The 21,958-nt window shown below is 42.8% G+C and overlaps 1 protein-coding gene across 5 annotated transcripts in view; it reads left to right on the forward strand.

Annotated features, from left to right (window-relative positions):
* The window catches only part of MCPH1 (microcephalin 1), a 664,091-nt gene that overhangs the window by 534,944 nt on the left and 107,189 nt on the right, over positions 1-21,958 (forward strand). The window lies entirely within an intron of this gene.

Raw genomic sequence — 21,958 nt, forward strand, 5'->3', positions numbered from 1 at the left:
TACTGGCTTGTGGAGTGGAGTGTGCCAGCAACGTGCCAGTGGTGCAATGATCGGGGGGATTCTTCCTGTGTAGAAATCTCTGTGTCTCATATCTATGACGGCATCTAGTGGCATCTTGAGAAGCAGCTGTATCATCCTTGGGTCACATTTGGCTATGGGAGGGGGGGGGGCTGATTTGTACTGGGAGCACATCTGGCTACTGTGTAGGGAGCTATACTGGGGAAGGGGCTTATACGCGAGCCAATCTTTTTTTTCCTGGTTTCTGAGGGAAAAGTGGATTCCTCAGCTTATACGTGGGTCGACTTATATGCGAGTATATACGGTAATCACACTTTTCAGGCAGCAAGCAGATTGCAACCACCAATCTGGCATACGGTGGCATTCCCGTCACTGTTTGGGTATGAGAAGCACAGTTAAAGGGAAATTCTTGTATGAACAAAGAATTTTATTTAAAACATGCGCCGCTCGTCACACAGAAGAGGGCACTGTATCTAAGAAGAGGACGCCGTAACTATGGAGGAAGGCGGCCCCGGCAGCGCGTGATCACCGCGAGTCTGCATACAAGCATGACTGCAGTGAAGAGGAGCCGGCAACTTGGACACTTATAGAGCGGGGATACTGGATGGGATTGCTGGACACTCTGATGACGGCTGCTGCGACATTGGATGACAGCGGACAGACGAAGGAGGCGAGGATCGTGGCGGCAGGATCCGGTAAGTATGTTATGGGGCGAAAATACCGTACCTTTGGAATATAAGACGCACCCACTTTTTCCCCCCAGTTTTGGGGAAGAAAAAGTGCGTCTTATATTCCAAAAAATATGGTAATTTAAACGGTGTAATACCCGGGACTATTAGGCAAATACAATACGTGGGTTTTAATTATGGAGGCATGTATTATTTTAAAACTATAATGGCCGAAAACTGAGAAATAATGAATTTTTTCCTTTTTTTTTCTTATTCTTACTGTTAAAATGCATTTACAGTAAAGTAACTCTTAGCAAAATGTACCACCCAAAGAAAGCCTAATTGGCGGCGGAAAAAACAAGATATAGATCAGTTCATTGTGATAAGTTATAGGCGAATGAATGGGAGGTGAAAGTTGCTTGGATGCATAAAGTGAAACATGACTGAGGGCTGAAGTGGTTAAAGCAAGTTGTCATTGGATTTTTTTTCTTCAGAAGAAGTGAGTGGCACCACTGCCTCTTCATTTTAAGCTGTTATTATTTATTTTTATTTTTTTTATATTGTTGGGCACCTCCACCCTCTTCCCATGGTGTTTACCAGGCATTAGAGGTGGACCTTCTTGTAATAAGAAGTTGATAGCAGGAAATAGAACAGCTGTGACAGTAACAGCAAAACTCAAGAGAATATATATATATATATATATATATATATATATATATATATATATATATATATATATATATATATATATATATATATATATATATATATATATAAAATATATATATATATATATATATATATATATATATATATATACCCCCAGATGTCTGTCCCCTCCCAGGTACATGGGTATAGTGGATCACTTTTGACAGCAAACCTCCTTTATTGTAAAAAAATAAATTGGAACTTTATTAGGGGGGGGGGGGGGGAATTATTCTTCTGTTTTTCATCTATCACTTCTTTATTCTTTTACTTCTTTTTTTCTGTTTTCTCCTTTAAATTCTGATAGAACAATCTCTTCCTGGCCGACTTTCCTGACGTAGACACACTTAAACAAAACACAGACACACAGAACATTTATATCGCGATTTTCTCCTGGTGGACTCAAAGCGCAAGAGCTGCAGCCACAAGGATGCGCTCTATAGGCAGTAGCAGTGTTAAGGAGTCTTGCCCAAGGTCTCCTACTGAATAGGTGCTGGTTTACTGAACAGGCAGAGCCGAGATTCGAACCCTGGTCTCCCGTGTCGGAGGCAGGGCCCTTAACCAGTACACTATCCAGCCACTTAAGGCACCCTGGAGCTCACTCAGCGACGGGCTTTCCTGGCACGGTTGCTCCTTGACACTCTACACTGACCTGCTGTTTCCGCTGTCTCTGCTCTCCATTCCTGCTTCTTCTTTACTGGTGGAGATCCGGAAAGGCATCTTCATAGCTCAACTCAGGGCTCCTCATTCGTCCACTTGGTAGACCAATGAAAATCGTCCTGATTCTCAGTCAAAGCGGGAAGCTGCTTTTGCTGGGGCTTTAGTAAAGAAGCGGTGGAAAAGAGCGGCAGTCACAGTGGGTCGACACAAAGTGAGGGTGCAAGGAAAACCTGACATGCAGTGGCAGACATTGGGTTAGTGCCCAGGAGCCTGCTTGTCGGATTTTGGGTGCACACGTATCTCCCGTGGGGAGGGAGGTAGCCATGCTGTAATGCTGTCCATTGCTCGGGACACAGGAGAATCACCCAAACTATGCTCTTTACGCTAGAACATGATTGAAATCGAGAATGTTTTGAACTTCTTATCACCTTGAATTGCATATGGCCCATTGTTTGTGATGAGAGAAATCAATATTTCAAACATATGAATATCAGCATAGTTTGTCAGAATCAGAATCAGAATCTCTTTTATTCGCCGAGTGTAACAGGTGTCACACCCGGAATTATTTCTGGCATACACGGCATGGCAGGGAACAACAGTTTACAAGCGGCTGTTAGTCATACAGATACATTGATACAAAGAAAGACAAAAAACACAAATTCAGCTATGCCACGAGGCAGGAGTGGCGAGAGTGGAAGGCTAGCGGGCTTCGCATGAGAGAGAGCGAGAGTTCAGGTGCATTACAGCTTGAGGGAAGAAGGTATTCCTGTGCCTGGTGGTTCTAGTGGGGATGGTGCGGAAGCGACGGCCTAAGGGAAGCCGATTGAAGCGGTGCCAGCCAGGGTGTGAAGGGTCGTTCACTATCTTATTTGCCCTGGACCACAGTCTGAAGGTGAACAAGAGGTCCAGTGGTGGCAGGGGTGACCCTATTATCTTCTCCGCAGAGTTGATAACCCTCTGAAGTTTGAGTCTGTCCCTTGCAGTGGCACCAGCATACCATACGATAATCGAGGAACATAGGATCGACTCAATGGTGGCCGTGTAGAAGCAAGTCAACAGTTCCCGCGACATTCTAAACTTCCTAAGTTGTCTCAGGAAGTGATGGTGGTGCCCAGGAACCGTACGCTAGACACCCTGTTAACCACAGTGCCCTCAATGGAGACAGGGTTGATTGTGGAAGGGCGCCTTCTAAAGTCAATAACCAGTTCAACTGTTTTCCCTGCGTTCAGTACCAGATTGTGTTCCTTACACCAATTGCAAATGCGTTCAATCTCGTTTCTGTAGTCATTCTCCCCATCATCCCCAATGAGGCCAAGAATGGTGGTGTCGTCTGCGAATTTAACGACCTTGACAGAGTTCGTGGATGAGGAACAGTCGTTCGTGTACAAGGAAAACAGGAACGGGGACAGCACACAACCTTGCGGGGCCCCCGTGTTGGTGGTTCTTTCCTGAGAGGAGCCGTTGCCGAGTTTAACTAGTTGTGTCCTGTTGGTGAGGAAGTCTTTAATCCAAGCACATAGGGTGAAGTCGAGACCAAGTTGAGTGAGGTTGCCATGTAGGATGTTGGGGCAGATGGTATTAAAAGCAGAGCTGAAGTCAAGGAAGAGAATCCTTGCATAGGTGTCAGGTCTGTCCAGGTGTTCCATGATGTACGCCAGGCTGGTGTTTATGGCATCATCCGAGGACCTGTTTGCCCTGTAAGCAAATTGGAGTGGGTCCAGGCAGGCATCAGTGGCCAATTAGTTATACTCAACATATTACCAACATATTACCATACGTTAATGTGCAGGTGTAGATGTAATGCCACAAAAGCAGGATTTGTTAAGGTTTCATGAGGCCACATATCCAGGATAAAGAAATACAAAAGGTTTATGATTAGTATATTTTTTGTTTTTCACATATAAAGGCAATGTTAACCACCCTGGCGTTCTATTAAGATCGCCAGGGCGGCTGCGGGAGGTGTTTTTTTTAATAAAAATAAACTATTTCATGCAGCCAACTGAAAGTTGCAGGAAAGCCCACTAGAGGGCGCTCCGGATGCGTTCTTCTGATCGCCTCCGGCGGCCAGAAGTAGTGAGCGGCCTTCCGTGTTTCGCTTACCTCGTCGCCATGGCGATGAGCGGAGTGACGTCATGGACGTCAGCCGACGTCCTGACGTCAGCCGCCTCCGATCCAGCCCTTAGCGCTGGCCGGAACTATTTGTTCCCGCTGCGCAGGGCTCGGGCGGCTGGGGGGACCCTCTTTCGCCGCTGCTCGCGGCTCGCAGCACACGAGGCTGGCAAAGTGCCGGCTGCGTGTGCTGCTTTTTATTTGATCAAAATCGGCCCAGCAGGGCCTGAGCGGCACCCTCTGGCGGTAATGGACGAGCTGAGCTCGTCCATACCGCTAAGGTGGTTAATGAAATAATTATCTGAATGCCAACTTGCTGCCACAGTCAGCTTAACTACAAAATAGTATATCTTGCTACTGAAGATATTTATCTGATCATTGGGTGTAACATAATAAACAGATGATCATATATATATGTGTTTGTGTGTGTATATAAATAATAAATATTCATAATTAATTAGTGTGTGATTCCTAAGAGAGAAGACTTTGGGAACAAAAGAGAGGGAGAGACAGGAGGCGCCTTCAGTCCCAGAATACAGCAGTGGGTGGACGGAAATCAGCACTGGTGCAGGACTATTTCTGTGGACAGATGGGTGGCCCTGTTGGTGACAACCCCACCTGCTGCATTTAAAGCTGGCTCAGATATCATACTGGATGACTGACTGTACAGCATTCCCAAGGTGAACTAAGTGAGCTTGGATGGATGTCCTGCTTGGCAACCCATGACCCCTTGGAATAGTCAGTGTTCATGGTGTCAGACGCACTGACAGACCCCATGTAGGCGTACACCATCCAGTCTATCCAGCAGGGGTGATGGCTACCGTTACTCCTATTTGTGAATATTGAGTTGCTGTGCCAGTTTCCCCTTGCAGAATGGATGTAAAAGGGTGGTCAAACAGTAGGCCTCCATCTCCTCAGTGGCAGTTATCTGGCAATCATTCCTGAGGGAGCACCCCATATGTTTAGTCATTTGGAATAGGTGGCCCCTCTTCACCTCTTCCTGGCTGCTGAAGATAGCGGTGTTGTCCTCCTGCTGCTCTGTTTCGCCCCACCCCTTAATCAATGGCACTCCTGATAGGTTGCCTCTTGCTCCTGTCGAGGCTCTTCAGGTACTGCCTCCTCCTCCTCCTTCAGTCCCTAGACCTTGAGCTTGTGCCATAAGCCAATTAGTCTGCTCCATGGCACCTTTACTTTTGACTATGTAGCGTAGTTGTCCAGCAGGAACACTAGATGGATTAGAGTTAGGGATTAACTCCAGTAGGTAGTGCTGACCGCTCTGTGATGCTTACAAAACCTCTGCAACATGTGCAGGGTGGAGTTCAACTGCATTTGGCTGTCCACACACAGCCTATAGTGTGGCAAGCTGTGTTATCGCTGCTGTCTGGAGAGTGACCTTGCATGTTTAGAGAAGGTGTCGTCTGATATGGTATTTTTCAGTTGTATTTGCTTCACTTTTACTTACCACTTAAAGTGGACCCAAATTAAAAATAAAAGATTTGAGAAATAAAATCTATTTTCTAAAATATAATAATAAATAGCAGCCTTTTATTCGGCTGCATGATGACAAATATAAAATAGTTTACATTTATTGAAGGAACCCCTCCCTTCCTTTCATATTGCCGGGACAGAATCCGGCAAACTGGTTTAGTAGATGGTCTCCAGCAAAGGAGGAATTGCTAATGGCTGCCACCTGTATAACCCTAGTATTGAAAAGAGAAGGGTGAAAAGTATGCACTGAAATGCTCATAGGCTTGAAGGAGTGTTTATTTATCTTTGTATGTGTCAGAGCGGTGCAACTAAATATTCTGAATTAAAAAAATGTTTGGTTTGGGTCCACTTCTACTTTAAAAAGAGAAATAGATGCACACTTGATAAATTATAAAAGTTGCATAAAACATTCAGATAAATCTCTTTAGCAGTTTCTCTAACATTAGGTTCAAAGCAATCTATACTAAGCAAAAGAGCCAACATTTTCATGCTGTAAATACCAATCTGTCTTGTGAATCTGCCAGTTAGATTATATAAAACAGAAACAGATAACATTTCAGGCTGCAAGATGTAACAGATAATCCTCAACCTTCATATCCAGCTGCAGCGATGTACTTACAAGCAATAGAAATAGGTGCATACAGTTTAGCGTAGTCTGAATAATTGGCCGATTACAGACATAAGATTAAAGTTTCCTGATTTGGCTGGTTTTTTTTATCAGACTGGGCAACTATCCCTAAATTCCTTGACCAGCAGTGCCTGCATCCTCAATAGCAAAGACCATGCTGCACATTTAGCCAAACTGAGCATATATGTGTAGATATGAGTTTCACACTTTGCTTCTTCATTAGATGATTCCATGGATTTTATATTAATAACTATTCCTTTTCTGTGAAACTGGGTAATGCTAATTGTCTGCATGTCATGCGTATTCTGATTTCAAAGGAGGCCTGAAGGGAAAAAGTGCCCCAAATGGTTATTTACCTCAGGAGGCGAAAGCCTCTGTGCCCCTTACCTCCACCGTTCCAGTGCTGGGAACATCCCAAACATCTTCGACAAGAGCCCTGTCCACTACATCAACCTCTGTAGTACAGTACTGTATAGTCCAACAAACGTTCCACAGTAAGTCATAAGGTAGTACCAGTAATTTCTAAGGCAATCTTCAGTCAATTTGCAAAGGACGAGGGCCAGATTTATATCACTGGAGCCTTTAGGCACAGATGTCCTGGCTCCCTAGACTTTGCCCTCCACAAACATACAAATCACCCGCTGAACCACACCACAAGTGTGCTGGCTGGCCCAGCTGTCACTTCCTTTTTTTTCCCTTGCCCATCTTGGGTAGCTAGAGGAACCTCAGGATTAAGTAGCTAGAGGTGCCCTCAAAAGAAGGGAGATCTCGTCAGTGGAATGCAGTGGAGAGCTGGGTGAGTAACCTCTCATTTACGCTCTGCTCAGGACTCTGCATAGGGAAGGAGGGAGGAAGGCACTAGGGTAGAGAAGTGATTGGCCGTTCCATCATCAGGCGCCTGTAGGCACGTGTCTACAATGCCTTATGGTAAATCCGGCCCTACAAAGGGCTGAAAATGACCCTGTATATTGCAGGCAACATAAAAAAAAATGTATGTTCACCACTTCCTGTTTCCTTGCATAACAAGGATTGCTTACTGCTGTCAGAGTACAGTAGAGTGGACAGCAAAGGCTAGAGAGTTTGTGATTAGTTGGTGATCACAGCCCTTGATCTGTGGAGATGTGTGGTGTGGACTGTGACAGTGTGAGTATGGCAGCACCTCCACAGTAAGCTGGATCGGCCCGTGTATCGGTGTTGTGCAGCCGTGCTTATACCAAAAGAGGAGCACGTGTTCCAGATGGCCCCAGGCAGTGGCAGAGGATTGGAGGACAGTGTGGGATCCCTCCGGAGGATCCTGAGGCTTTCCTCTTTTACTCTTCAAGCTTTGTAACACCTCGGGTTCTCTTCAATATCAGACAAAAGTCAACAATAAGAATATGCTCATTAAATAATATAAGTAAGAACTACTTGTAAACTTTCACTTTATGTAATGTGATTTTGTGTATGTATAATAAATAAATCCTTTTTTATAGATATGTTTGTAAGGCGGAGATCACACTTGCCTTTTCTGTGGAATGTAGCAATGCACTGCATGGACATCCTATGTGCGCGGTTCCCAATGTCTGTGGTTTTATGTTCACACTAACAGCTTGCTGAAGGGCATTCATTTAGTACAAAGCACTTGCCACATGAAAAATAAATAAAAAAAACAAAAAGCACCAAGCTGTTTTTAACCAATGCACAACGTAAACCCCCCTCTGAATTGCATGGGATGTCTGTGCGAGTGCATTCTTTGCAGTGCAAAAAAACACACATGAAGAGGACAAGTGTGATCTCAGCCTCTGAAAGCCTGGATTGTAAAGAAAAAGTATTTTATTGTGCCCATACGTGGTACTATTTTTTTCTTTTTTTTTTAGAATAGATAATTTCGTTCAAATATTCCGTTAGATCGAATATAACATTTTTCCAGCATTTTCAATCGGATTTTGATTTTTAAAAAATGGGATAATCATTCCTTTTTCTTGATTAAAAAAAAGATTATTTTCAACTTTCATTTGATTTGTTTGTTTTGGTTGGATAAACGGGAAAATCGAACATTTATATTGTACCTCATATGGGCACCATTAGACTTACTAAGGCAGGGAGCACACGTAGGCATTTTGCTGTGGACAGAAAATGTGCGTCTCACTTTGTGTTGCATTCATTTGTGTTCCATTTCATGTTTGTATCCAGTGTAAAAATAAATAAATCCTGGACAGCCTTTATTTCCACATGCCGCAAGCGTTTTAATTATGTATTTTGCTGCAAAATAGAAAAATCACACTTGAAAATGCGATTGCATTCCGCTGGAAAAATGGAAAATTGTCTGCGATATCATAGAGGCAAGTGTGCGCCCCTCCTAAAAATCATAATTCTTATTTTTTTTTAATCTTCTACCAGCATATTTCTTTCAACCATCATTATCAAAACAATTTTCTCTGCTTTTGATTTTCAGTACTTACTGTCTGTAAGAAGCTCACTGGACTTATATTTTTATTATCATTATTTAGTATTTATATAGCGCCGACATATTACGCAGTGCTGTACAGAGTATATTGTCTTATCACTAACTGTCTCTCAGAGGAGCTCACAATCTAGTCCCTACCAGAGTCACACGTCTATATCTTGTAGTGCATGCATCATAGTTTAGGGCCAATTTTTTTAGGAGGAAGCCAATTAACTTATCTGTATGTTTTGGGGATGTGGGAGGAAACCGGAGTACCCGGAGGAAACCCACACAGACACGTGAAGAACATAAAAACTCCTTGCAGATGTTGACCTGGCTGGGATTCGAACCAGTGTTGCAAGGCGAGAGCGCTAACCACTACGCCACCGTCCTGGACTTGGTATCAGAGCAAAGTTAGAACACAAGTGCTTACTTGTCCTGGGTCAGTAACTCAGATAGTACAAAGGCAAAGGATAAGCATGACAATTCAGGAAGCTATAATTTTCTAGAAATAGGTCAGTCTGTATAGCCTGTCAGCAATATCCTTTGAGAAAGGTTGGTCTTGTGTCAGCACCAAACTACTCAACTTTACAGCAGTTTTACTCCTGAACTTTTATCTTGTATTTTGGCTTTGTACTATCCCTTTGTTTGTTATTCTTGTTAAAGATGGTGTGACATTTCTTTTGATTCCACTGTCTGGAAATTTAAACTGCAGTGTTGTGTGACCTACATCTCCTATAGTGTTTCAGATTAGCAAAAGTGATGTTTATCAGTGTCAGATAAGCAGTATTTAGCACATGCCAATAACTATTAAACAGAACAGTTATGAAATGTAACCGCCTAAACCATTATCTGTTTATTTGCTGAGGTATGAATATTCTTAAAGAGGAACTCCAGTGAAAATAATGTAATAAAAAAGTGCTTCATTTTTACAATAGTTATGTGTAAATGATATGTGTTTGCCCATTGTAAAATCTTTCCTCTCCCTGATTTACATTCACAGTCAACTGGTATTTCTTAAAAGGAAATAATTATGGCAGCCTCCATATCCTTTAGCTTCAGTTGTCCAGTAGTAGGTTGCCAGTATATGCACAATTCCTTTTTTTTTTTTTTTTTTTTTTTTTACTCGTGTCTTCAAAGTTTTTTATTTTTTCCTTCCATTTTCTGGACAATATTTACTTAGAATACTGTGATCATCTCTCTTCCCATTGTTACTGGATTAATTTGGTGTATTTACATTTGTGATGTGAAATAAAGAAGATTGATGTAGTTGCTATATAGTTCTGCTAAATTGTGTTAAAAATGGGAAAAATATGAAAGTAACGCTTTGAAAACACGTAGTATGGATACAGAGGTGCCAGAAAGATAAAAAGATTTAAAAATGAGGAGGTAGTGGTAGACTTTCCTCCTACGGGCAGATACAAGAAAATGCTGATCAATTTTCAGCAAAGCAACTTATTTACATACTCCAGTAAAATACGTACGCTTTGAAAACACGTCAGAACTCAATGGCAAAAAAAAATGTTGGATATCTATACTGATGTATATGATGACTGTGCTAGGAACAGAAGGATGCCATTGTGTCCGATGGAAATGAAAATTATCAATCCACAGAGGGCTGAATTCTGCTTTGTGTGCAGAGACAAGACAGCTGCTTTGTGTGTTAAGTTATCTCAGAAGCTAGATTGAGAAGAGTAGAGGACTGCACACAGCAGAGCAGATAATATGATGTAGCAGGAAGTAGTGTTCACGAGACTGTCCAGAGCTGCAGTACTGACCAAGCTGTGGTCAGCTATTGTTTACAGTTTTGAAAACTGCTATCTTCCCCTTAAGTCTCTTCTACCACAAGTTCCATTTCAGCTGCAGAGGATCTAACAGGATCTTGTTTTCTTGCTTTCTCCTAAACTTGTGAATAGATTTTTTTTAACAGTCCACCAAAAAGGCATTAACTATTTTCAGTTTGATTTTGAAGTTAGTTCCATTTTATGTAGAGACTTCATGGATATTGAGCCTAACTTGATGAGGTGAAGGAGATCCCTAAATGATCTTGATTAAAGTGAACTCATGTTCAATGATGCTTGGATACCCCCAAACATGAATTTGAGTAAATTTGGCCACGGCAGAATCGAAATCTGGATATGCCGTGATTGTGATTTGAATCGGAGCCTTGGATTCGATTCGGATTTTAGTCATGATTACATGTAGATACCGTGAACACAGATTTGACTTTAACGTTAATAGCAAAGCCCCCATACATGCTACAATCACCAAATTGCATGGATTATAAAGGTGATCAGTGGCTACAACCTAAACAATTTAAAAAAAAAACAACTAATAGTTTTTGAGAAAATTAATTTTAAAATTTTTAATGAAAAAAGTGTTCATGATTAACCACTTCAGCCTTCAGTCGTTTTTCACCTTATGCATCTGAGCAATTTTCACCTCCCATTCATTCGCCAATAACTTTATCACTACTTATCACAATTAATTGATCTATATCTTGTTTTTTCTGCCACCACTTAGGCTTTCTTTGGGTGGTACATTTTGCTAAGAATTTTTTTTTCTAAATGCATTTTAGCAGGAATATTAAGAAAAAATGGAAAACATATTATTTCTCGCCCATTATAGTTTTAAAATAATACATGGTACCATAATTGAAACCCACATATTGTATTTGCCCATCTGTCCCAGTTATTACACCATTTAAATTATGTCCCTATCACAATGTATGGTGCCAATATTTTATTTGGAAATAAAGGTGCATTTTTTTCAGTTTTGCATCCATCATTATTTACAAGCTTATAATTTAAAAAATATTAGTAATGTACCCTCTTGACATACATATTTAAAAAGTTCAGACCCTTATGTAACGATTTGTTTGTTTTTGTTATTGTAACTTATTTTATTTTTTCTTAAAAAATTTATTTGGGTATTTTTCGGGTGTGGGAGGTAAACTGTTAACTTTAAATGTAATTTATTGTGTTGTATGGAAAAAAAATGTATGTGCATCTAGTTTTACTATTTGGCCATAAGATGGCCACAGTGATTTTGTGAAATTCCCATCATGTAAGCAAGAGTGCTTACTTACAGGAAGCACAAGGACATGATTTGTTTTGGGGGGGTCAGAAAGACCCCGTGGCCTCTGATAAGAAGCAGTCACTGTTATAAGAATCAGTGATCGTCACGTCCAAAAGGCAAAAATGGTTAAAAACCGCCAACACCCACCGGCTTTAGGGGTTAATAGCAAAGCCTCCTTACTTGGTAGAAACATCAAATTTGCTAGATATGTTAAGAAGAATAGTGGGAACTAGAGGAATTTTTTTTTTTTCAAAAAGACCTTACAGATTTTGTAAAAATCGATTTTAAATATCAAAGGAAGTTTCAAAGGTAAAAAGTATACATGTAAATGCGGTAAGTACATTAACTGTCATTTACTGCTATTACCGCATTTAAATGTATACTATTTTCCTTTGAAACTTTAAAATTTTCTCAAAAACCATAAGGTCTTTTTTAAAAAAAAAAAAAAATTTCCGTCTTGTTCCCAGAATTCTTCTTAACATATCTGGCAAATTTGGTGTTTCTACCATGTAAGGGGGCTTTGCTATTAACCATTAAAGTCGGCGGGTCTTCAGGTGATAATCACGGATATTTTTCCCAAATACTTTAAATAAGGGCTTAATTTTATGATTGACTGCCGTGATCGATTCCCGATCACGGATTTGGATCACGATGTCGGATAGTGAAAAAATGCTTGTGAATCATGGGTATGCCGTGATCACGGATTGTGTCCAAGCAGCACTACTCATGTTCACTTGTTCAATGTTGGTTGGTTTATGAGGTTGGATTCAGGCCTGAGTCATAAACTGTCCCCAGCATTTCCACCCTCCCTAAATTGCCACCATTGTCCAACTGTCACTGGATTGCTGCCCAATTGACGAGAGATGGTGACAGTTGGCCGGTGGGAACAGCTTAGCGAGGGAGGAAAGACCTACTTCCTAGGTCGAACATACCTACTTACCTGGGTATTCTTCCATCCCCCTGTAGTCTGTGAGGTCCCTCAACATTCTTTGAGTCCCCTTCGGTTCTCTTGATGTCCGTGCAGCCATCTCAATTGCTGTTCTTGAAAGGATGAATCGGACGCATGCAGAATGTAAAAGGTGGTCAATTTTAGGTAAGATCAGGTTCACTTTAAATTAAATAAAGCTTGAGACAACAAAGTTAAGTAAGTATAATTTGTTACAGGACAGTACAATAGAGGGAAGACTGGGAGAGTCTCTTTAACCCCAGATGGTAAATTAATGTGGAATGTGATAGAAGTAAAAGTAGAACTGTAAGTATGGAAAGTTCAAGGAGCAGAGGGTGTGATTTATTGATAGAAAAAATAATGCAGAATAAGGAGTATACGAGAGAAAATATGGTGAGTAATGAAAGCATAGATAAGAATGACAACTCAAGCACGACTGTGATTCTAGAGTACGTGCAGATGCCCAACAGACTTCGTATTTCATGTATGCAGCACGTTATGAAGGCACGTACCACACATTCAGTCTTGTGCAGGGCTAGGGCTCTAAATGCTCTAATAAGATAGTGCTATGAAAGGTATCATTACTTAGAAAAGAAGGCAATACATGATATATGAAATGTATTATGTCTGCTGTTGCATTCACCATATTTAGTTTCAAAATCTTTTATTGGGCCCGAGGGCCAAGTATGCATAAAAATGGTTACAGGCATTGAAACATGGCTACCCAACATGGGCGCCATATATCATAATTACACATATAAAGGTAGTACAGAACTTTGATAACAGCGGTACAGTCTATTTATATTAACCACTTCAGGACCACAGTCTTTCTACCCCTTAAGGACCAGGCACTTTTTTTCCATTCAGACCACTGCAGCTTTCACGGTTTATTGCTCGCTCATACAACCTACCACCTAAATGAATTTTACCTCCTTTTCTTGTCACTAATAAAGCTTTCTTTTGGTGCTATTTGATTGCTCCTGCGATTTTTACTTTTTATTATATTCATCAAAAAAGACATGAATTTTGGCAAAAAATGATTTTTTTAACTTTCTGTGCTGACATTTTTCAAAAAAGTAAAATTTCTGTATACATGCAGCGCGAAAAATGTGGACAAACATGTTTTTGATTAAAAAAACCCATTCAGTGTATATTTATTGGTTTGGGTAAAAGTTATAGCGTTTACAAACTATGGTGCCAAAAGTGAATTTTCCCATTTTCAAGCATCTCTGACTTTTCTGCGCACCTGTCAGGTTTCATGAGGGGCTAAAATTCCAGGATAGTACAAATACCCCCCAAATGACCCCATTTTGGAAAGAAGACATCCCAAAGTATTCAGTGAGAGGCATGGTGAGTTCATAGAAGATTTTATTTTTTGTCACAAGTTAGCGGAAAATGACACTTTCTGACAAAAAAAAGAAAAAAAAAAAAGTTTCCATTTCTTCTAACTTGCGACAAAAAAAAATTAAATCTGCCACAGACTCACTATGCTCCTCTCTGAATACCTTGAAGTGTCTACTTTCCAAAATGGGGTCATTTGTGGGGTGTGTTCACTGTCCTGGCATTTTGGGGGGTGCCTAATTGTAAGCACCCCTGTAAAGCCTAAAGATGCTCATTGGACTTTTGGCCCCTTAGCGCAGTTAGGCTGCAAAAAAGTGCCACACATGTGGTATTGCCGTACTCAGGAGAAGTAGTATAATGTGTTTTGGGGTGTATTTTTACACATACCCATGCTGGGTGGGAGAAATATCTCCATAAATGACAATTGTTTTATTTTTTTTTACACACAATTGTCTATTTATAGAGATATTTCTCCCACTCAGCATGGGTATGTGGAAAAATACACCCCAAAACACATTATACTACTTCTCCTGAGTACGGCGATACCACATGTGTGGCACTTTTTTGCACCCTAACTGCGCTAAGGGGCCCAAAGTCCAATGAGTACCTTTAGGATTTCACAGGTCATTTTGAGAAATTTCGTTTCAAGACTACTCCTCACGGTTTAGGGCCCCTAAAATGCCAGGACAGTATAGGAACCCCACAAATTACCCCATTTTAGAAAGAAGACACCCCAAGGTATTCCGTTAGGAGTATGGTGAGTTCATAGAAGATTTTTTTTTTTTGTCACAAGTTAGCGGAAATTGATTTTAATTGTTTTTTTTCACAAAGTGTCATTTTCCGCTAACTTGTGACAAAAAATAAAATCTTCTATGAACTCACTATACTCCTAACGGAATACCTTGGGGTGTCTTCTTTCTAAAATGGGGTCATTTGTGGGGTTCCTATACTGCCCTGGCATTTTAGGGGCCCTAAACCGTGAGGAGTAGTCTTGAAACCAAATGTCGCAAAATGACCTGTGAAATCCTAAAGGTACTCATTGGACTTTGGGCCTCTTAGCGCACTTAGGGTGCAAAAAAGTGCCACACATGTGGTACCGCCGTACTCAGGAGAAGTAGTATAATGTGTTTTGGGGTGTATTTTTACACATACCCATGCTGGGTGGGAGAAATATCTCTGTAAATGACAATTGTTTGATTTTTTTTTACACACAATTGTCCTTTTACAGAGATATTTCTCCCACCCAGCATGGGTATGTGTAAAAATACACCCCAAAACACAATATACTACTTCTTCTGAGTACGGCGATACCACATGTGTGACACTTTTTTGCAACCTAGGTGCGCTAAGGGGCCTAACGTCCTATTCACAGGTCATTTTGAGGCCTTTGGATTCTAGACTACTGCTCACGGTTTAGGGCCCCTAAAATGCCAGGGCAGTATAGGAACCCCACAAGTGACCCCATTTTAGAAAGAAGACACCCCAAGGTATTCTGTTAGGAGTATGGTGAGTTCATAGAAGATTTTTTTTTTGTCACAAGTTAGCGGAAAATGACACTTTGTGAAAAAAAAAACAATACATATCAATTTCCGCTAACTTGTGACAAAAAATAAAATCTTCTATGAACTCATCATACACCTAACAGAATACCTTGGGGTGTTTTCTTTCTAAAATGGGGTCACTTGTGGGGTTCCTATACTGCCCTGGCATTTTAGGGGCCCTAAACCGTGAGGAGTAGTCTTGAACCCAAATGTCTCAAAATGACCTGTGAAATCCTAAAGGTACTCATTGGACTTTGGGCCCCTTAGCACAGTTAGGCTGCAAAAAAGTGTCACACATGTGGTATCGCCGTACTCAGAAGAAGTAGTATAATGTGTTTTGTGGTGTATTTTTACATATAACCATGCTGGGTGGGAGAAATATCTCTGTAAATGACACATTTTTGATTTTTCTTTACACACAATTGTCCATTTACAGAGAGATTTCTCCCACCCAGCATGGGTATGTGTAAAAATACACCACAAAACACATTATACTACTTCTCCTGAGTATGGCGATACCACATGTGTGACACTTTTTTGCAGCCTAGGTGCGCTAAGGGGCCCAACGTCCTATTCACAGGTCATTTTGAGGCATTTGTTTTCTAGACTACTCCTCACGGTTTAGGGCCCCTAAAATGCCAGGGCAGTATAGGAACCCCACAAGTGACCCCATTTTAGAAAGAAGACACCCCAAGGTATTCCGTTAGGGGTATGGTGAGTTCATAGAAGATTTTATTTTTTGTCACAAGTTAGTGAAAAATGACACTTTGTGAAAAAAACAATAAAAATCTAATTTCCGCTAATAAAATCTTCTATGAACTCATCATACACCTAACAGAATACCTTGGGGTGTCTTCTTTCTAAAATGGGGTCACTTGTGGGGTTCCTATACTGCCCTGGCATTTTACGGGCCCAAAACTGTGAGTAGTCTGGAAACCAAATTTCTCAAAATGACTGATCAGGGGTATAAGCATCTGCAAATTTTGATGACAGGTGGTCTATGAGGGGGCAAATTTTGTGGAACCGGTCATAAGCAGGGTGGCCTCTTAGATGACAGGATGTTTTGGGCCTGATCTGATGGATAGGAGTGCTAGGGGGTGACAGGAGGTGATTGATGGGTGTCTCAGGGGGCGGTTAGAGGGGAAAATAGATGCAATCAATGCACTGGGGAGGTGATCGGAAGGGGGTCTGAGGGGGACCTGAGGGTTTGGCCGAGTGATCAGGAGCCCACACAGGGCAAATTAGGGCCTGATCTGATGGGTAGGTGTGCTAGGGGGTGACAGGAGGTGATTAATGGGTGTCTCAAGGTGTGATTAGAGGGGGGAAATAGATGCAAGCAATGCACTAGCGAGGTGATCAGGGCTGAGGACGTTCTGAGGTGTGGGCGGGTGATTGGGTGCCCGCAAGGGGCAGATTAGGGTCTAATCTGATGGGTAACCGTGACAGGTGGTGATAGGGGGTGATTGATGGGTAATTAGTGGGTGTTTAGAGGAGAGAAGAGATGTAAACACTGCACTTGGGAGGTGATCTGATGTCGGATCTGCGGGCGATCTATTGGTGTGGGTGGGTGATCAGATTGCCCGCAAGGGGCAGGTTAGGGGCTGATTGATGGGTGGCAGTGACAGGGGGTGATTGATGGGTGGCAGTGACAGGGGGTGATTGATAGGTGATTGACAGGTGATCAGTGGGTTATTACAGGGAATAACAGATGTAAATATTGCACTGGCGAATTGATAAAGGGGGGTCTGAGGGCAATCTGAGCGTGTGGGCGGGTGATTGGGTGCCCGCAAGGGGTAGATTAGGGTCTAATCTGATGGGTAACAGTGACAGGTGGTGATAGGGGGTGATTGATAGGTGATTGATGGGTAATTAGTGGGTGTTTAGAGGAGAGAATAGATGTAAACAATGGATTTGGGAGGTGATCTGATGTCGGATCTGCGGGCGATCTATTGGTGTGGGTGGGTGATCAGATTGCCCGCAAGGGGCAGGTTAGGGGCTGATTGATGGGTAGCAGTGACAGGGGGTGATTGACCGGTGATTGACAGGTGATCAGGGGGGATAGATGCATACAGTACACGGGGGGGGGGGGTCTGGGGGGGGGGGTCTGGGGAGAATCTGAGGGGTGGGGGGGTGATCAGGAGAGGGCAGTGGGCGGGGGGGGGGGATAAAAAAAAAATAGCGTTGACAGATAGTGACAGGGAGTGATTGATGGGTGATTAGGGGGGTGACTGGGTACAGTGGTCTGGGGGGTGGGCAGGGGGGGGGGGGGTCTGAGGGGTACTGTGGGCGATCAGGGGGCAGGGGGGGGGAAATCAGTGTGCTTGGGTGCAGACTAGGGTGGCTGCAGCCTGCCCTGGTGGTCCCTCGGACACTGGGACCACCAGGGCAGGAGGCAGCCAGTATAATAGGCTTTGTATACATTACAAAGCCTATTATACAATGTAAATGCGGCGATCCGGGTGCTAGTAACCCGCCGGCGCTTCCGAACGGCCGGCGGGTTACTACGAGCGGTGGGCGGAGCCAGTCCCCGGCGGCTGATCGCGTCACGAATGACGCGATCGCCGCATAACCACTCCCGCAGCCGCCCCCGCCGATGGGCGTATTGCGGTCGTTTGGGCCCGGACTTTGCCGCCGCCCATCGGCTGGGGGCGGTCCTCAAGTGGTTAATGAGTGGTAGGTATGGGGGGTCTGAACAAGCATCACAGTGGTTCATTATAATGAAAAACTGGGATGTATGGAGGAGACATTCTCAAAAGTAAAGCTGATAAGCTGATAGTTGCGTACAAAATTTTTCACACGGGCAGTAGGATCTGTGTGCCTCTAGGTAGGTGGCGAGTTATCCATGGATCCCAGACTTTAATAAAATGGTTATATCTGTCCAAAACTATTGCATTAATTCGTTCGCAAACTAATGTGTGGTTAATTCTGTCTAGGACTTTCGAGTATGACAGGCGGGGCTGGTTCCATGAGTGGGCTATATGGGCTTTAGTACAAGAAAAGATAAATTGCATTAATTTATGTTGGGCATGTGGAATTGACTTCGGTTTGAACCCCATGAGGAAGATTTTAGGATCTCTTATAATACGGATCGTAGAGCTAATCAGTGCATGGACCCTTCTCCATAAGGATGAAACTTTGGGGCAGGACCACCAAACATGGAGCATGGTGCCTGGTACCCGGCACCCGTGTTAGCAGGAAGGATCTCTGGAGCGGTCTATTGCGTGTAACCTTGCGGAAACAAGGTATGTTCTATGTAGTAGGAGTATGGAGATTTCCATGTTTGATGTTTGCATGCTTCCCTTGGATAGGGTTTCCAAACACTGAGTCCATTCCTCATTGTCTAGAGTAATGTGGAGATCCTGTTCCCAGGCTAATTGAAACTTGTGCTTGAAGTTGGGCGGGGGGTTATTAAGGTTTGAGTAAAGTATAGATAGCATCCCTTTTCTCATGGTCATGGGTACAGGTGCTTTCGAACGAGGAAGGGGCTAGGTTAAGGCCATGGAGGTCTAGATTCATAATGAAATGGTGCAGCTGCTTGGCTCGAAGCCATTCTAACCTGGGGGGTCTGTGGATGTTAACCACCCTGGCATTCTATTAAGATCGCCAGGGCGGCTGCATGAGGGTTTTTTGTAAATAAAAAAAAAACTATTTCATGCAGCCAACTGAAAGTTGGCTGCATGAAAGCCCACTAGATGGCGCTCCGGAGGCGTTCTTCCGATCGCCTCCGGCGGCCAAAATTAACACGGAAGGCCGCAATGAGCAGCCTTCCGTGTTTGGCTTCTCCTGTCGCCATGGCGACGAGCGGAGTGACGTCATGGACGTCAGCTGACGTCCTGACGTCCGCCGCCTCCGATCCAGCCCTCAGCGCTGGCCGGAACTATTTGTTCCGGCTGCGCAGGGCTCAGGCGGCTGGGGGGACCCTCTTTCGCCGCTGCTCGCGGCGGATCGCTGCAGAGCGGCGGCGATCGGGCAGCACACGCGGCTGGCAAAGTGCCGGCTGCGTGTGCTGCTCTTTATTTCGTCAAAATCGGCCCAGCAGGGCCTGAGCGGCAGCCATCGGCGGTGATGGACGAGCTGAGCTCGTCCATACCGCTAAGATGGTTAAGAAACTGTGACCATGTGGGGACCCTTCCTCTCATCAAGAGATGTGGCAGTGTGCGAATGTTTTTGGAAGTCCACCATTTAAAAGTCTGCAAGGTTTGTCCCTCTTGGAAATCTGGGTTGTGGAAGAGTTCCGTCATAATGGAAGGTTTGGATTGCAATGCAGCTTTAAAGCGGGTTCTCCTCCACAAACCAAAGGTGTGGTAAATGGTTACTGAAATGTGTTTTAATAGGTTGTAATTTGGGTAGTTGGACTATAGAATACCTCTCCAGGATAAGGGGTGTAGGAGTAGGTTCTCTAACTCGACCCATTTTGGAGCGCGGGCGTCCCCATATATAGTGGGAATGATTGCTAATTGAGCTGCTTTATAATATTTGATTAAGTTTGGCACAGATAGGCCACCATTGGTTTTATGCCAATACATAACTTTTTGGGAGACACGGGGGCGTCTGCCCTCCCAGATAAAATAACTTATGTCTTTTTGTAAGTCTCGAAGGTCATTGGGTCTGACAGGAGTCGGGAGGACTCTGAAGAAATATAAGATTTTTGGTAAGAGGGTCATCTTGACACTTGCGATTCTGCCAGCCCATGAGATCTTGTAGTGGTTCCACGACCTGAGCATGGATCGTAGGTCTTTAAGTAGAGGAATGTAATTCCATTGATACAGTTAGTCGTAGGTTTTAGTTAACTTGATGCCCAGGTATTTAGTATAGTGTAGTCTAAGTTGGAAGTTGTTGGAATTTGATATGTATTGGGCTGATTGATTTGAGAAGTTGCAGAACATTGCTTCTGATTTGTCGTAATTGATTTTTAGTCCTGATAGACTTTCAAAGTGTTTGAGCGTCTTTAGCAGGTTAGGTATGGATGTGGTTGGGCTAGTGAGGGTGAGTATAATGTCGTCAGCAAACATGCTTAGTTTGTATTCTTCATTTGATATTTTATATCCTTGTATGTCTTTGTTTAGGCGGATGAGGGAGGCAAGGGGTTCTATTATGATTGCAAAAATTGCAGGAGAGAGGGAGCACCCTTGGCGTGTGCCTCTGTTGATTGGGATGGGCATATTGGGTGAGCCTGATAGTTTCAGCAAGGCTTTGGGCGAGGAGTAAATTTGGCGTAGCCAGGACATAAATTGACCTGATATTCCTAAGTATGAGAGAACTGTAAACATGTAAGGCAAGGAGATCATGTCAAAAGCTTTTTCTATGTCAAGGGTGAGTGTCATTAAAGGTGATTTTGTCTTGTTAGCATGTGCGATGATGTCTATATTCCGTCTAATGTTGACGGTAGCCTGTCGTGATGGAATGAAGCCTACCTGGTCATTGTTTATGAGGTCAGGGAGGAGTATATTCAATCTCGTAGCTAGGATGGCGGTAAAGAGTTTGTAGTCAATGTTGAGTAGGGAAATGGGGCGGTAGTTTTTAGGTTGTAGTGGGTCTCTGTCGGGTTTTGGGATTAAGGTGAGATGGGCTTCAAGGAATTCAGTGTTAGTCAGTTTATGTTTGTAAAGGTCAGTGATGAACTCCATTAAATGGGGAATTAATATTCCATTGAATTTTTTATAATACATAGCTGTAAAGCCATCAGGGCCCGGTGCTTTTTTAGATTTTAATTTACCAATGGCTATAGAAAGTTCCTCAGCTGTGATGGGTGAGTTTAAGGCTTTTTGGGCATCTTGAGTTAGCGTGGGAAATTTGATTGTCTGTAGCATGTTGTGGATCTTTTGTTGTTGGGGTATGGTTGAATCAGTATATAGTTTTTTGTAGAAATCGTGGAACACACGGAGTATCTCATTGGGGTTGCTCGTGATTTTACCTTGAGAATTTTGAAGTTTGTAAATGGATCTGTTCTTACTTAGGCCTTTGAGTTTATTGGCAAGCCACGTATCGGGCTTGTTTGCATATCTATAATAGCGAGCCTTTGTCCATGAGAGGGCTTTCTCTACTGAGTCGGATAGTAAAATATTTATTTGTTGCTCAGTATCCTTGATCTGTTTCAGCAGAAATAGAGAGTGGTGAGATTAGTGGAGTGATCTGAGTCTCTGGAGTTTGAAATAAAGGTTATTGAGATCCTCAGTGTGCTTCCTACGGGCTCTAGCGGTGATCTGGATCAATTTACCCCTAATGCCGACTTTGTGGGCAAGCCATAGCTTTAGATACGTCAGGGGTATCGTTTTTGTCAAAGTAGTTTTGCAACGCAGTTGCGATTTCTTTTCGAGTTTCAGAATTGAGGAGGGTCGTTTCATTAAGTCT

Source organism: Hyperolius riggenbachi, chromosome 4, assembly GCF_040937935.1.
Source record: "Hyperolius riggenbachi isolate aHypRig1 chromosome 4, aHypRig1.pri, whole genome shotgun sequence".
Classification (NCBI taxonomy): domain Eukaryota; kingdom Metazoa; phylum Chordata; class Amphibia; order Anura; family Hyperoliidae; genus Hyperolius; species Hyperolius riggenbachi.